The 17740-nt window shown below is 39.4% G+C and overlaps 1 long non-coding RNA gene across 3 annotated transcripts; it reads left to right on the top strand.

Moving 5' to 3' along the window:
• The first annotated feature begins 2146 nt into the window (after positions 1 to 2146).
• Positions 2147 to 16278, top strand: LOC101488111 (uncharacterized). 3 transcript variants are annotated; one of them, XR_013100197.1, is made up of 7 exons: positions 2147 to 2416; positions 4108 to 4213; positions 5549 to 8461; positions 12037 to 12189; positions 12605 to 12709; positions 14112 to 14180; positions 14287 to 16278. It is a non-coding gene; the product is annotated as an uncharacterized LOC101488111 (long non-coding RNA). The 3 variants fall into 3 exon arrangements; XR_013100198.1 differs by lacking the exon at positions 4108 to 4213; XR_001167272.5 differs by lacking the exon at positions 2147 to 2416 and having other exon boundaries at positions 3583 to 4213.
• Positions 16279 to 17740: the final 1462 nt, after the last annotated feature.

The following is a 17740-nucleotide window of genomic DNA, read 5'->3' as shown; positions in this document are numbered from 1 at the left end:
CAGAGTTTCTCTACAGCAGGGGTGTCAAACTCAACTGCACAGGGGGCCAAAACTCAAGGCACACTTTAGGTCGCAGGCCAAACAAGATAACCATTTTTTGAACACACTTAAACAATTTTTTAAACATAAATATGAATAAAAACAGACGGGAATATTATTCCAGAAAAAAAAAACCTTAAAAAAACTTTAACTTTATATATTTTGCTCTTCATAAAAATAGATCCTGTCAAAATTATGCAAGTTAGAAATATGAACATGCTGCCAAAAACCCCAGATTAAATAAATGAAAGCATACACAAGGTTGGAGCCGCATGTAAAGAGCTGGGGCATTACTTCAGGAATGGAACTAATAAACTGTGCGGGCCATTCAGTGTCATACTTTGCCTTGAGGGTCCCATTACAGTGGAACTCCATCTGAATCTGCACAGGTGCAGTTTTCACGTAAATGGGTTGCGAAGCAGCTCGAAATTCTCTTTGTGTGCTTCAAAGTCACCAAAGCGCCGTGCGTACTCAGTGCGCAGTGCGCTCAGTTTATCAGCAAAGTGCGCCGACATGGTTCAACATTACTTGGCAACAGTGAAAGTGAGACAAGTTGCACTGGTGCATTTGTGACAGCTTCACTTGAAATGCCTTCACCACATCATACATGCCATGTCCATGAACTGACAGATTTCCTTGCTGAGCACAAAAACACTATTAAGAACTTTTCCCCAACTCAGCCAACGGACCTCTGTATGATAGGGAATGTCGGCAAACTCTGAATCTATTTCTCACATAAAAGACTGAAATTGACGGTGATTTAAACCTTCAGCTCAGATAAAATTTACGGTCGGCGTTACGGTGATCATTACATGCTCCATCTGTCAGTGCGCCCCAGGGCAGCTGTGGCTACAGTGTAGCTTGCTATCGCCAGTGTGTGAATGTGTGTGTGAATGTGTGAATGACTGAATGTAGTGTAAAGCGCTTTGGGGTCCTATGGACTAGAAAAGCGCTATACAAATGCAGGCCATTTACCATTTACCATTTTAGGACTTTACCACACAGCCTTTCCTGGTGTGTGATCTGCTGTTAACTCACCGGTACATTTCTCCTCCTGCATCTTTACTCTCATTCTGCCGACTTGTCCACTGCACAACACCGGCGCTCCATCTGTTGTAAGTCCAACAAGTTTGTCCCAGGACAGTTTCATGTCGGTTACACTTTGACATACATTTTTAAAAATGTCTTTTCCTGTCGTTGTCCCGTGCATTGATTTAATGTTCAATATTTCCTCTCCACTGATGAAGATGGCGAGCTGTGCAATGCCCATCATGTCTGTACGTTCATCACAGCAAGAGAGTATGCAATAACGTGTTTGCTTCTTTCACAAAACTGTGTTCCTAAATCAGTGGCCATCTCACAAACCCGATCAGCAATCGTATTTCTCCTCAGGCTCACATTTGCCAAAATCTGCCTTTTTTTCTGGATAGCATCGCACAGCTTCATCAGAGTGGTACCGGGCTGATTTGACTGTCTCCTCTGCTACAATAAAATTTGCTTTCACAACAGCTTCACTTTGTGATTTACCAGTTTACTACCAATGTAAACTGTTGGTTTACCAGCAATGTCTGTAAACATACATTCAGTCTCCCACCGGTGCTCTCTCTTTGCCATTGTGAGGGGCTAGCTTCGCAATAACAGAAGTTTGACTTGATTGACGCGGGAATGTTGCCAGGTAGCCTAACGTCTGGGAAAGAGGCCGCAGCGCTGCGTTACAGGATCTGTTGTTTGTGGGTTAATAGCACCTCATATCGTCGGGCCATGCATAACAGTAATTAAAAATAATCTATATAAAATGATCTCACTGTCCTGATATGAATGTACGCTGGGCCAGTTTGAGTGTGTGCAGTGAGAATTCAGTCAAAGTATTTAACTGGAGTGTGAAAAAATAAGCTGAACTCTACAGCTTGTGTGGTCTCCTGTGGCTTTAGGTGCTGACAAGCCTTCCAGCTGTTCTCCAGCATTTTCATTTACAGCCGTAAAATATCTCCACATGTTGCTCCTGTTTCTCTCTCTCTGCAGTCCAAATGGGTTTTCTGTGTGTAGCCGAGTCACGTGACGGCACAGTATCAAATCCGAGCAGGGCAGAAGAAGGGGGCGGAGCAAAGTTAGTCTGCCGCATAAGAAGAGGTGTTCAAACAGACAGCTGCTTCTTCATCCGCAGCGAGTAAAATAGTGAACTCGGAGGAGCATCGATCGTAAACCACTACCAACGTTTGGATCGATATCTGCATCGATCTGCCCACCCTTGTCTCCTGGATCGTAGCTGAGATCAGCGTGAACCACGTGGGTCTCTGCTCCCTGATCTGTTTCCTGTGTTTGGAAAGAGTTGCAGCTTCATCGCGGAGTTTCTCTCGGTTTGTGGGCTCATCTAAAGGTAAGCACCGAGCTAACTTTACTGTGAGTTCAGTTCATGTTGAGTTTAGCTCCTGAATGAGGTCTTCTGCTGCTCTCCTCGGTGTCTGTTCACAGTTTATTGTGAACACGTTGAGAGAAGAGTGAGAGAGTGTTTGGAGAAAAACACCAACTAATCATTAGCTCAGCATGCTGGGAGAAGTTGGAGCAGAAAAGTCTTTTCATTGTCCCTGCAGCTGTTTTTCTGCCTGCACCAAACCTCTACAGCCTCGTTTCTATTTGAAGTGATAACAGGAAATGGATGAGAGCGATCTGCTGCAGTATCAGGGTCACAATAAACTTTATTGTCCAGCTGCTGTGGATGAACACATGAGAGGAAGTGAACTCCTACAAAGTCTCATTTTAATGAGTGTGGCTGCTGTAAAGTGATGCACAGGAAGATGTTAACAAAAACTAATGAAACAGAGATGAAAGTAAACAGTGTTCATATTTGAAAGCACAGAGAATAAAATATATTGTGGTGGTTAATGTGCAGCTCTTGGTGATTTGGGAGAATCGTGTTTTTAATCATGTTGTGGATTGAATTTTTATTTCATTTTGTCTACAGAAGTTTTTCCCACCTGTGATTGTTCGGATTGATTTGTTGGGTTGACCTGAATCATGTGAAGGTTTAAAGCTGCACTTCCCCCAAAAAGAATAAAGTATAATCAAGAAAAATGTAATAATGTCTTCCTGTGTCAAACACAGCTGCAGTCAAAGCAGGAAGGAAAGCACTGAAACCACTGATCAAAGCTCATTAATCAAAGTCTGCTGATCAATAGCAATGAGTACCATTCCCGCTGCAAGTGATCAGTGGTTGTTGATCAATGATCATGAGAATTTGCAAATTAATGCTCAATAACTGACCTCCCAGCCCATTGTTCCTTCAGTGGAGCTCGTTTCAGTCATTATGTAAATGCACTGTTGAAGATTGGGGAAACCTGCAGTCGGTTGAGACTGAAGAAGTCACTTGGATGAGTGACGAAACGTTTCTCCCACAAAAAGCTACGTCCAGATGAACAGAATCAAAGTTTGGGGAATGGTGGAGTTTGGAGAGCGGCACCATGGGGGCTGGAGAGACTTGTGAAGTGGTGATCAGGTGTGGGCCCCTGTTATTATGAATGGTGGGGGTGGGGGGTGGAACTGGGGGCCTGAAGGAGTTGAAAGTGTGGGGTGGGGGAGTAACAGGTCTGTCCCTGTTTGTGGAAACCACAGGAGGAGCTGTTCAGGCTGTTGCTGGGTGTGAATTGTTGATGGAGTCTTTAAACTTGTAGTTGCTGTTTTCCAGACTGAAGCAGAGTCGTTAGCTGAAAACTGGTTTTAGAGGTTCATTCAGGACACCTTCTCAGGCTCTTACAGCCTTACCTGTATCATAACAAAGTGTATAAACCCCAATCCACCTTTAACATGGTCCTTCTCCCAAACCTTCAAATAGGACTTTCTGGCCCTGTCATAGTAAAGGGCTGCTTAGAATATTAGAGCCAATGTCACAAAGTTCCTCCTGAAGTATAAGTGAGTGAGAGAGTTTCCTCACTTTGCAGCACAACACGTCTCACAAGATTTCTACAAGCAATCAGAGTGAAATTTGTACTTTGTGTTGTCAGATGAACATATGAGACACTTTGACTCTTCAGTGCAGTGTGGAGCCTAACAAAGATCTGTTTTGTGTCCCAGCTGATCAGCAGGAGGAGAAGAGTCTGACGGAGCAGCAGAGGAACATTTTCAGCCATCTGGACTCAGCTGAGTCACTACAGAGGAAACAATGAGCTCAACACAGAAGGTGAGGAAAATATCACAGTTTCACCAAATAATCAGTCACGTCTAAAACTCTCATCCTCCCAACCTGTTATATGACTGTGTTGTATTTTATTATGTACTATGTTTTTATTTTATATCTATTATGTTTACAAACATCAAGAAGTCACAAGCAAAGAGAAACCACACCACAGCACATGTTTAAATAAGGATATTCTTCAAAATTATTTATTAATGAAATTTCAAAACCTTTTCAATCACACAGAAAATACATGTGCAAAGCAACACAACAGTAGCCTGATATCAGACAGAACTGTCACATGATACTAAACATAATGAAGCGCTTCATTATAATTTGTAGATTCAAACTGCTCTTCATATTTTGACCAGCAGATGTCACCAAAGAGGACTGTTGAAAAGCTTCAAGTAATGACAGTTTGTTCCACGACTGCATTTCACTGGGTTTTGATTATCGATTAAAATTGATTGTAGCTTGGATAACATGATATCAATTCATTAAAATCCTGACTTGATTTTTAAATATAAATTAATTTTGCCCAAAACGCCAGAATCTCAGGTTAAACCTCAGAAAATTTCAACAACCACCAAACGGCTAAAACAGTATTGAGAGCAGGTGCACGGATTCTGCACAAAGACGTCCGTGCCGTCGGGGCTGAAAGCCGGCTGCTCACTGATTCTGATGCGTTCTCAGTTCCTTTATGTTTACATCTTTCTTGGCGCTAGGTTCTGAAGCTGCAGGTTTTGTCACTCTCCAAACAAAACTGACTGAACCAGCAGCAAAAGAAGACTGTTGTTTACAGCTCTGTCGGGTGATGTTTCTTTTTTGTTATTGTTTTGCTTTTTGTTTCTCTTTTTTTTTCACTCCCAGCAACAAAGCCTAATTTCTGCTGTTCAATACAGAACAAATGTAAACTTTTTGAAATTATGCAAAATTTCAAAATGCTTAGCTGAGCTGTGTCTGTAATAAAACCTCTGTAACTTTGCTTTGCTTCACTTCAGCAGCATCAGGTAATGTGCATATGTTGATTAATGGTTTTCTTTCGTGTTTGATCCACTGCAGAATATTTTTAAACCCAGGCCAGAAAATTCTCCTTCATGTTTTTCTGTTTTATCCTCAGTTACTTTGACACAAAGGCATCTGCTGTGATGCTTACACCTCTGATGAAGTCTCACACATGTCAGTTTTCATTTTAGAAATATAAAATATGGATAAGTACATAGTGATCAGAATTCTAATATTTCTGATTGTCTGAGGCAAGATTTCCCCGAATCGAAATCAGTGATGATGCCCAGCCCTAAATTTCACTCACTGCCTGTGTTTGTATCTCTGTCACTGCAGGACCAACATGGAGCGAGAAGTCAGCGCTCTCAGGAGGCCGACAAACCTCACAGAAGAAAGGGAGAGAAGAAATACAGCTGTGACGAGTGTGGGAAAGATTTTACTAAGAAGAATTCACTAAAAATCCACCAACTCATCCACACTGGAGAGAGACAGTTCAGCTGTGACAAGTGTGGAAAGTCTTTTACCCACTCTGGAAGCTTAAAAGCACACCAATTCCTCCACAGTGGCGTTAAACCATACAGCTGTGATGAGTGTGGAAAGGATTTTAGCCAACATGCACACCTAAAAACACACCAGCTCATCCATAGTGGAGTTTCAATGGTTTTTGAAAAACATTTATTCTGAACTGTGCACCACAATTTCAAAACATTTTCTGAAAGATGTAACAGTGTACATGTTCTCACTTTCATTAGAATTGTGTTTATCAAAAGGTCTGACATAGGTGAGCTGGTAAATGCAAATAACAGCATTCTCATCACTTATTTCTTCAATACAATATGCATGTCCTTCATTCATCCCTTTGTGGAACTTCAACGCACTTCTGCTCTCCCCCATATTCCATCTTCACAAGCATATCCTGTGTGGAGATTGAATAAAAATTAGTTGACACTAATTAATGGCACAAATAATCCGGTAATCAATTCCAGCACAGTAAAAAAAGGAATCCTCTTTGAGCCATTACTTGTGTAAAGTATTTTCCCAAAAGACAAGGACACAGGCAACAGGTAATACTGAACTAAATGTAAAACCTCAACCTTTTTCATTTTTACCTAAACCGTGTGCACAAAACTCTGGAGGGATCTATGCTAACGTAGAATCCAGTCAGGACGTCTGCTACTGCTGTTTGCTCGTTTTTTTTTTTTTTTTATGGGCGATCGTTTTCAGGCTTCCAGTAGCACCATTATACCAACATTTCACATTCTAGACATTGTTTTAGGTGTATTTGACCAAAAGTTTGACTGAAAATTCACATGCAAGCTTTTTTTCAAGGCTGTGGTATTTGCCCGCAAACAATACCTTTCAGCTAGCTAAAACAGAATGTTATGCTATCAGCGAGCAACATGGCTAATGCCTTTCACACAGCTTTGTCTCAACTCCAAAGAGCCACAGAAGTAAAAGCTCATAATAATAATTGAAACAATCTTTGAAAACATGACTTACCAAGCATGGCAAACAACTCAAATATGTAGAGCAAAATGTTCTGAAGCGGCTTCACTTCAGCTTCGATTGGAGCCTATGGTGCTGGGGGCGGAGTCTGTGAATTTACTCTATTGGTGTCATAGCCCCTGTAGGAGTTCAGAGTTAAGAGGTCAAGAGTTAATGTTTCCATTGTAACACCTCCAGATTTGACATAGAAACACTCATTTTTAACACTCGATTTTAACCCTTTAAGACCTACCATAGAACCAAGTCCGCCAGAGCTTATATTATATTTTTACATGCTGTGGAGCCATTTTTGGGAGCATTTCAAGTTGCTATACATCAATACAACCATTATAGCCCAAACTTTAATAATATGTCTGCATTAGGTGCATAGTAATTACATAAATTGCAAAAAAGTGCAATAAACTACAAAGAAATTGAAAATCGTTTTTGTTTTTTTAACATATATTTCTAGTTAGAGAAATTTAAGAGGCTCATCCCTGAAAACTGTAAATACAAAAAAGTTGCACAAACTAGTTTCACACCACAGGAAATTTATTTTGAGTGTCTTCATAGTTTTATTTTTGAAATACACCAATTTTTATACACTGCAGGAAAAACGAAAATAAATATTATAGTGCAAATTTGCAAAATAACAGCATATGCATCAAAATAAACTATTTCCAGCAGTGCAATATGAGTCCTAAGCATCCCAGAAACGACACAGAAAGTCATAAACTCAAACATAACTTTTTAAAACACAAGTATAGGCTCATAAGGCCCCGATCGTAAAAAAACTACATTTCCGCAAAATGACGTCACTTCCGGTTTCGGGCAGGTCATGCGGTCATGTGATAGTTCGCGCTGATGGACGTAGGAAGTGTTACAAACAGCTGATCGGATCGGCAAAGCGTGTTTCTGGAATATCATGTTTTTGTTGCTGCAAGTGATTTTTATGCAGTTTTTGCAAAGCTATATGTGGAAGGAAACTGTGACCTAGGACAAGCTGATGGCATAAGATGTAAGTACAACTCCTCCGGTTTCATATGCAAAAAAAATTATTGCGCTAGCTTACGTGGTTGCAGAGCTACCGGGATTTAAAAATAGTTACGCAAAATGGAGCGTGCCCGCTCCGATCGGCTGTAAAGGGTTAACTACTATCATTTTACACCTCAGAGTTACATTAAAAGAATGTGACTCTACTTAGAGTAAAATTAACTCTACTTTTGCAAGAAGACTACTAACACCAAAACATTTAACACTTTTGAATTTGCTGTGTATTATTGTGTTTTTGTTCCATGTATTTTGGCACAGATTTATGGTTGTATTTTCACATCTGTTGTTTCAAAGTTTCAAAGAAAAGGTTTGGGTCTCCAAAACCTGGAAATTCTACTTTTCATTTTGTAAAAAAAGAAAAACAATTCTACAAAGTTTTGTTAGGCGTGTGACAGATCATTTTTCTCTCTCTCTGATGTAACAAATGGAAAGTTCTCTTAACGTCAGCATACCTGTTTTCATTGGCACAGACTGAGGCCTATCAGAGGAGGAGACTTGGCTGATTTCCACATTGAAATTCTACCTTCTGTACAAGCACTGTAGGAGTGGCGTTGAGGCAAAGATAATCTGGCAAATGATCAAGAATCTCAAGTGTCAACAAACCAGATTTTTCTTAGTTGAGCAGAGCTGATGGCAGTGAAACACTGAAGACATTTCTGATTTCGCTTTGTGATGTCGGAGGAGAAGCTGAAGTCCAGACAACACCAGAGGGTAAGCTGACTTGCTGCAATCCAGATCACAATCAGGCAGAAAGAAGCAGGTTTTGTTGTTATTTTTATTGCGTGTTTTACCGAGGCTGGATTATCAGCAAAACACACCTGGGGCCGAGAAGCTCTGACCTCACGAGTAAGTGTCAGGTATTTTTGGATAATCTGTCAGTACAAATCTACAATGTTGTAGTATGTGAATATCATGTGTGTCAAGGAAAAGCAATAGAGAGAAAAACACGTATAAAACTGGCACACTGCATTGTGTGAGAAATGACCTGATGCAGAGCACCGTACAACAAAGCACTTTTAACAACCCAGGGTTTGTTTTCCTTATTACGCCTCACTGACTGTAACTTATCCTCATGTGTTACATGACTGTGGATTCCAGCTCAATACACCAGCTGAGGGCTATGAGTCCATTCACAATACAGAGACAGTGTTGGCAGCAGGTTCCCTGTTTCTGTATATTAAGTGGACAACAAACAGGAAAAAATGTGAAAAATAAAGCTCATCTTAAAAATCTGTTTTTCTTGTTAGTTTTTATCAGTTAAAGATAAAAACTTCAGGCTTGCTTTCAAAAATTCAGGTTTTATTATCTTTGCACTAAGATCTTTAAGAACAGTGATGCTATTTTCCAAACATTGATTAGTTGGGACCTGTGTAGGTGTAGCTTGGACTTGCTCAGGCTGCACGAGAGACAACTCAAAAATCAAAAGCAGGGGCTGACCTCTCCAGACAGAATCCCACTATATCTCTGCATGACAAATCTCCAGACTCGAGCTTTAATTTGGTTATTCTTCCTTATGAAACAAGCAGTTGTTTGGTCTTTAAGTGTTAGGAAATAGTAAAGAAGATCAGTCAAAGTTATGAACAGCTGTCAGGCTTGGATTGGATTTCAAAGATATTTGGGATTTGTGTGTGTGTGTGTGTGTGTGTGCGTGCGTTCCTATACTGTCTTGCCCAAGGACACTTAGTAGGCATAAGAATGGAGACAGCAGCAGCCAAGGATTAGCAGATGACCTGCTCTCCAAAGCACCCCAAGCAGAAAAACCTCACAGCTGAATTACTGTTGCATTTTCTTTTTTCAGTTTTCTTTTGCTTGAAAAACATTCATGTGAAAATAGTCACCCCGTATGCTTTTCCGAAATCACAGTGAGCAAGAGCCACATGTTCAAAATACCCTCATAAAAAATGCTTGTTAACCAGAGGTCATCCATAACCAATATCTAGTTGGTAATATAATACGTTATAAAATACACCTTTTAAAAAGTAGACAGAAGATGTTTAATTGTTCATCATTTTTTATGCGTGTCATGTGTTTCGGAATGAGATCTCAGATTACTAGTAAAACAAAGTGCTCCCAATATTCAGATCTGTGCACTACATGGGGACAGTATCTTCTTATCTTTCTAATCCCCACATCCAGCTTCACAGCACAGACTTCTGCTTGATCAGCTCTGTTTTTTTATTTAACTCAGCCTGGAGTGGACTAAATGCAACATTACAGCAGTTTAGAAAATATTCCCCACCAAGTTGACCCATCGTGCATGTTTTATGTTACTATTGTTTATTTCTTCAAAACTAAAGTCGTCAGGGCTGACATTTTCTTTCCCACACAGAACGATGGACACTGGAACACCTGCAAATGTTTCCTTAAGCCTTTTGTGTGCATTGTGGAATATATGTAAAAAGTGCTTTAGAGTGTAAAATTTCAAACAGTAGAGGATACGATTACTAAAGCTGGACAAACACAGAGAATTTCCATAAAGTCTGAATGACAAAGGAAAAGAAGCTAGGCGTGTTTCTTTGTTTAGCGCTTTTTATGTGTTACGTGAGCCGTGGTGGAGAAAGAGCTCCGTTTGCTTGAGTAACCAAACACAGTACAACAAAGTGCAGGCATGCAAAGTACTGGCCTGTAGATAAGAATCAATAAAATGTGCTTCAAGTGTTACAGTGTAAGCATCTTTGTTTATAATGTAAAGTGATTAATATTATTACCATAATAAAAATAATATAAGGGCAATAAATAAGTGGCATTGCAAGTCTACAAAACGTTTGGGGTTTTTGTGTTTAGAAGCGATTTAAAGGATGTTGTTGATGACTTAAGCTTTTATATTTAACCCTTAAACAACCAGAAGGACCGACCTGATGATCTAAGACCATTTGAGCGATAGTGGTGTAACAGAAATGCTACCATGTATAGAGGGATTCAGTCTGAGAGCTGGGTTTTGTTAATAACTTAATCAAAGTGTTTTTATTGAGTTTTCAGAAAGCATATCATTCATACAGAAAAGCTCGAACTCAAGTCCTACAACACAGTGTAAGACAAAACTATACCCAGACTTTTGTTAATAACTTAATCAGTGATTTGTGTTTTTGACGCATTTTAGTTCATGATAATTCATCTCATTATTAAATTGAACCAATGTTAGAAGACTTCTCAAACACAAGAGGAAACTGTTGGCATAACTTCAAACAGTCTTTACACAAAAAATGTGTACATATATATCTGATTTAACAATCAGTGGGTCATATGATAGTTGGGTTTTTCTTTGACATTGTAGGGTCTACCTTACAATATAAAGCACCTTGAGGTGACTGATGTTGAGATTGGTACGCTGACAAAATCTTCTGAGTAAACGAGAAGCTGTTCTTAGAAGTTTCTGCATGAATGCATCACTTAAAAAATTGGCGCTCAGGTTCACTGTACAAATGTTAGAAAAGGAAACCGGCCTCTTAAATGTTAAATCCTCTGCACCGGATTAATGTGTTCTTGTGTGGCATGTTTGCATGACATCATCCAGGAAAGTAAAAAAAAAACCCCTCCTGAGTCTGTTATTGTAAGATTGAGAGTAGTGAAGTCTTTGTGTTACTATTTATAGAGATGTGACTCAATACCAGTCTTCAAATACCAGTTCAGTTTAAGCACACAGACTTACAAACTGTGTAAGCAAGTGATAAAAAATTTAAAAAAATTATTATGTTGTTATTGAAATGTTATTATCATTAAAATATAAAATATTATTATATTATTAGTAATAAATATTCAAATGTTATTATAAAATATTAATCGCTACAGGAAATAGATAAACAAAAGACAACATTTTTTTAATTGAAATTGTTTATATCAGGGGTGCCCAATCCCGGTCCTCGAGAGCTACTATCCTGCAGCTTTTAGATGCATCCCTACTCCAACACAGCTGAATCAAATGGTTTGATCTCTTCAGCATGCCATCATGTTTGGCAAAGGCCTGATAACAAGCCATTCATTTGATTCAGGTGTGTGGGAACAAGGATGCATCTAAAAGCTGCAGGACGGTAGCTCTCGAGGACCGGGATTGGGCACCCCTGGTTTATATGAACAGGTAATGGGACATTTTGCACGTATCCACATACTGAGGAGGCAGTGACCCAATGATATTATGTGATTAACATCATCAGTGCAGATCATATGCTTGTAATGACGTGTTTCCACGCTGTGGTATTGTTACTGATTTAAATCATCCGCCTGGCCCTCTGCCAGCGAGCCACAGTTTTACTGAACGCACCTTTGTTCGCTTCGCTGATCTCGTTCAGGTTTTCTGGCCGTGCCAAAATGAGGCCCTGTGATGGATGCCATCTTGGAAGCATCACAGATCAGCACATACCAGAGACTGGAGCGACCAGCTGCTCTAGTTTCACAGAGCGCCTCATCAGTGCAGACTTCAGCCATCACCACAAACCTACAAAGTGAGACCCATGTAACAACTTAATGTTACTGTAACAAGCTTATTGTTCCATGTGTTCTTCCTTAAGGGTGTTTTTATTCAGAGATGGTATCAGGGTAGCTTTGTATGATTCACAGCTCATTATAATCCTTATTTATCTTATAATGGATTTTTGTGTAAATACCAACCAGTCATGTGAATAAATACAGTAACTGTTGAAGTATGTTTAGCATATGAATTCAGATTTACATTTTCTAGCACTTTTGCACTCACTATGTTCATCTTTCAAATCTCCAACTGTTTACACATTGACGCATGGCTGCCGTAAAAGAAATTATGATTTTAAAGAAATGAGGCACACTTCTTCTTTACTTGGCCCGCAGCTACACTACATTTGTCTCTTTAAACCGAACTGACAGACTGACCCTGTCTTTCAGTGATGACCTGCAGATGGATGCGGTGGAGTTTTCCACGATTCTTTATCTGCTGATGAATCACAACCTAGACCTGATAAACTTTAACTTGGAGAATAAAATCGTCAAGTAAGCTTGATTACCCATAAATACGCAGTGAACAGCAGCTCCTATGCTTAAAGCCCTGTCTCTGAGAGTTTCCTGATGATCTTCGATCTGACTGTACTCCTCTTTGATTGTCTCCCTGGTCTTGATGCTTTCACGTGGCTTCAATGTGCCCAGTTTGTGTATAAAATCTCGTCTTCCCTCACCTATTGTTAGATCATCTGTTTGTTCTCTCTCTGCGTCTACCTCACATCACCTTATTTGGCCTGCATCTGCATCCTCCCTTTAAGTCCTCTCACTTACTGTAATATTAAAAACTAGAAGCAGGGAAAAACAGCTGGCCCAACATGTGCACTACTCTTGTACAACCTGACATCCAAAATGTATGAAATGAAAAAAGTAAAATGTTTTTTTTTGGCCTAAAATCATATGCGTTGTTTACACACAAACATTTAGCAGAGATAATCACATTTGAATTAAAGAAACTGCTTCCGGTGCCTCAGCAAGTAGCTCAGCATGTTTGATTCAGCAGTTACCCCAAGGCTGGAACTGACCCACAGACTGTTTGCTTGCAAGTGAATTTGTTAACCACTACACCCGACGGACATTTACAAACTAACTTTTTAAACTTTGTCTCCACTATAAATCACAAATGATCTGCCACTACATAACTACGCTACATACATATTAATACATCTGAACTTTTATTACTTCACATGCCTTCATTCTGTGTTTTACTCAGGATAAGATTTTATGTTAGTCATCTGCCTCCATTTCACCCTTTCTTTACCATCCTCGTTTGTCACACCAGCCCACTGTCCTCCTTTACGACCTTCATCTATGAGGTGTTACTTCTTTCCTGGCAGCTCCATCTTCAGCATGCTTTGGCCAGTATATTCACTTTCCATCTTCTGCACATGTGCAAACCATCTCAGCCCTGCCTCTCTAATTTTTTCTGTGTTTCGCACTCATTTCTAATCTTGTCCATCCTCTTGCCTTTTTGTTAGTATCACCATCTGTAAAATATGCATCATAGCAGACCGTACTAACATCTTGTAAACCTTCCCTTGCACTGTTGCTGCTTCCTTATTTTAAATGACCCCTAACACTCATCTCCACTTGCTTCACCCTCCCCACGCTCTCTTCTGCACCTCTCTTGTTCATTGTTTGATGCTTTGAATGTTTGACCCCAGGTATTTACTCATCCACTTTCAATATCCTTGCTCCATGCATCATCAACTTTCTACCTTGCTCCCCTCTGTCACTTGACTTTTATTATTTTTAATATTTCACAATAGCAATCGCATATCTTTACTTTTATTTGTACTTCTGCAAGTGAGATGAGCTGATGGTTTGTGTTTTTGTAGCCTTGCACTGTTGAGAGTTCATAAACACTTGGCTTCTTTTTTTAAAAATTTCTTTTTAGAAATGCTTGCGTGAGAACCAACAGTAAAGGACTGGACATAAAATTCTAGACTCCACCCTCAGCATTAAAGTAAGATACCTTTTCTTTGATCAGTTTTTACCCTATTCCTGATACCATCAAGTTATACTCATCCTTTTCTCTGGTGACACATGGATAATGGAAGTATATTCCACAGGTCATGACATTATCAGCTGGAGAATAGTCACGAATCCTAGCAAGGTGTTCCCTCGATGGAAAACCTTGGATCCAAAATGAAGTTATTGGACCACAATTCTTCCAACTCACCTGCCTTGAAGTCATGTTAATGATTCAAAGCTCTTCAAACTTTGAAAATCATTATTTAAATCACGTCAGAAAGTGAGGACTGCTGTTGAACCTTATTTTCCAAGGTGCCTTCAGAACAGATGGATTGATGGATTGTATAGTCTCAACATTAAAGCTTTTTAAGGGTCTGTACAGATACAACTGGAATCAAGTGTAGATAACTTCTAGTTTGCTAAAGCCCCCATGTCAACAATTTGTATTGTAGTTATGACTTCTGTCACATATGTAAAGAGCAACAGAGACAGAGTGTGCCGGTGAAAATCTGGGACATCTCTTCCCCGAAAAGCACCAGCTGTGCTTGTAGTCGACTGGTTTTGTCTTCACTTTACACTTTTGCTCATGTTAACAGATTCCACAAACATTTAAACAATCCTGGGGGGCGGGGGTGGGTTATTTCCATTAACAGCCGGCTGCTGTTGGTTTTCTCAAAAACAAGGGACTTTGTTGGGGATGACTTTCAGTGGTCGAATAATCCGCATTTTTTGCCAGAGAAAAACCTGTTTTTGTTTATACTTCATTTGGAATTAATTTCCAATAAGAAAAATGTTTCCTTCCATATTTTTACCTTTTTGTTTCACTGATGTGATTATTTTTCTTCATTAAGTTTTTCCAGTGAAAAATATCCATTAACTTATACACACACACACGATACCGGTGTTTGCTTACCACAGGAGTGCACAAAGCAAGTTTGGCATAGCCAGTGTGATAGGTGGCTCAAAATAAGCTAAAACCGTTTAGTTCTAAAATGTAAAAAGTTGAACTAATAGACGCTTTCAGCTGCTCCTCTATTTCCACAGAAGTCCCAAAACAGATGGATCCACATCACTTGGCACAGAATTTATGATGCAACCTCCCATTTGTCTGAGCTTAAAGTCCACAAACCTGGCCTAATGTTTCGTTCACTATGACCTGAAATTAGCAAATCAGCCCATGAACTCACCAGGAAACAATTTAAAGAGGTCCAGGCAGACAGATATTTACACAGGAGCTTAAATCTTTTTTGCAACCATAACTATCGCCCCCTGGTGGCCAGCGAGAAAAAAAATATAGGTTTAGGGCACTTTGTATTGGCTTCACCTTTCAGACCTGGAGTTTGAAAAGAGACTAAAGAGGACATTTGAAACACCAGCTGAGTCTCCATCAGCACATAAAGAAACTATTGATTGTCCCCACTTCAGTCAGAGACGTCACAGAGAAGCATGCAGTGAAAGGAAACACTGCAAATACCTGAACTCTGTTACTCACATCAATTCAGGTGTTAATCTATTTGTTTTGTGAAATTACATACAATTCCTTATGATCTTGGGGGATAAAAATCCTACAAGTAATATTTTTTTCTCATTTGTGCTCTGTTAGCTGAAATTCCAGCAATAAACACATTTAGCAGCTAATCAGCAGTAATGAAAAGATGAAAGTGTTGCACTCGACATTAATGTGGCCTTGTGGCACACCCGTCTGCTGCCATCATCTTTACATCATCAAACACTTCAAAACTAATGCTGGGCACAAAATTTCAACTGTGGAAATCCAACGTGCAGATTTTGTATCTGGAAAAGTATCGACTGAACTGAAGAAATTATCGACGGTGGGACTGAGTATGTGTGCTGTACATCACAATGTTTTGTTCAATTTTGTTAACACCAGTGAGGTTTTTCTTGTGGTAGTGTTTTTTTAAAAACTTTTTTTTAACTCTTTCTCTCATTAAGTTGAAATTTGTAATTTTTTTAAACCTGAGTAAGCTATGAGAGCAGTTGTATGAGCTGTAGTTTATGTTTTCTGTTATTCAACTGAATGAAACAGCATAAAGAGTTTTTGAATAAAGTGAGACATGTTTTCAACAGTAGATGAGTCGATGTGGGCTTTTAACTGGACTGCTAGGATGAGTCAGGATGTTGGGTTAAATTTGATTTGGAAAATAACTAAAGCTGTCAAACAAATGTAAAGGAGTAAAAAATACTGAATTTTCTGCAATAAATCTTTTAAAATAACAGCTGTAAAAATGCTGTAAAAAGACTATAATCTTAAAATGTGAGTTTAAGGTTCACCATAATCCAGTTTGCATTTGTTCCAGGTTTGCTGTACTGCAACCTTAGAGATCATCATGACTACATTTGACTTGATTCACAGAAAGTCTTAATGAAGGAGGATTTACACCTTTCTTCAACAGGAAGAGGAAATATATGCAGGCACCAACTACTGACAATGTGACACATTTAATCTCACTTTATAGGATTTCTGTTCCTTTTTCTGTCAAAGACAGAATTATCGATGAACATAATTTAGATAGACGTGTTTGGCAGTTAGCCTCTGATGGTATGTCTTGGCAGAACGGACCCCAGCTGTGAAAGGGATTAGAGTAGGACCCCTAAGAGCCTAGATCCTGATGGTGCACTCAGAAAAATTATGGTTCTTAAATGGTTCTTCAGATGTCTTCATGGTTCTTTAAAGAACCATCATACGTCAAAGAACCTTTTTATTTTGTGGATGGTTCTTCAGCTATTACAAATGGTTCTTTAAAGAACAAAAGGTTCTTCATCCTTAGCAATCTAAGTTTGATGGTGTAAATGGCATAAATATTTATTCACTATAATGAGGCTGTGAATTATACTGTGTGTTTTCTTTGTGTGCATGTGTGTGCGAAGGGGGAGGGCGGGTTACCTGGCAATTACCCTTTAAGAGAAGATGGTAGGAAACTGAATATTCAAATAAAAGTTAGAAATATTTGCTTAAAAATATACTGGTGGCAGGGGTGGGGGCCAAAGCCTAAAGACCCTAACCCCCCCCCCCCCCCCCCCCCCCCACACACACACACACACACACACCCCTAACCCCACAAACACATTATGAATATGGTGAGTTAACAAACAGTAGACACAATACACACATTCAAGTGTACTTTAGTTTTAAATTTTAATAAAGCATTACTATTTTCTACTCCAAGGCATTACTTTTGAGATTATTATATATTTTTGAAAATACAGCATAATGATAATACTAGTTATTGTAAACTTTACAAACCACCCAGCAGTATGTAAAGTCAAATTATAAGATACAAGTAAATAACAATTGCAGAACAGAATGTCAGTGTAATGAACACACACTTCGTTTTGACAAAGCACAGCTTAGGTAAATGATCTGAGTAGTTGTTCATCACTGAGCAAACCAACAGACTTAATAAACTAATCCGTAAGGCCAGCAATGTTGTGGGGATGGAGCTGGACTCCCTCAAGGTGGTGTCGGAGAGGCGGATGCTGTCCAAGATAAAGACAATGTTGGATAACACCTCCCACCCACTCCATGACATG

The sequence above is a fragment of the Maylandia zebra genome, linkage group LG9, assembly GCF_041146795.1.
Source record: "Maylandia zebra isolate NMK-2024a linkage group LG9, Mzebra_GT3a, whole genome shotgun sequence".
Taxonomy (NCBI): domain Eukaryota; kingdom Metazoa; phylum Chordata; class Actinopteri; order Cichliformes; family Cichlidae; genus Maylandia; species Maylandia zebra.
This window is presented reverse-complemented; position numbering and strand designations above follow the sequence as displayed.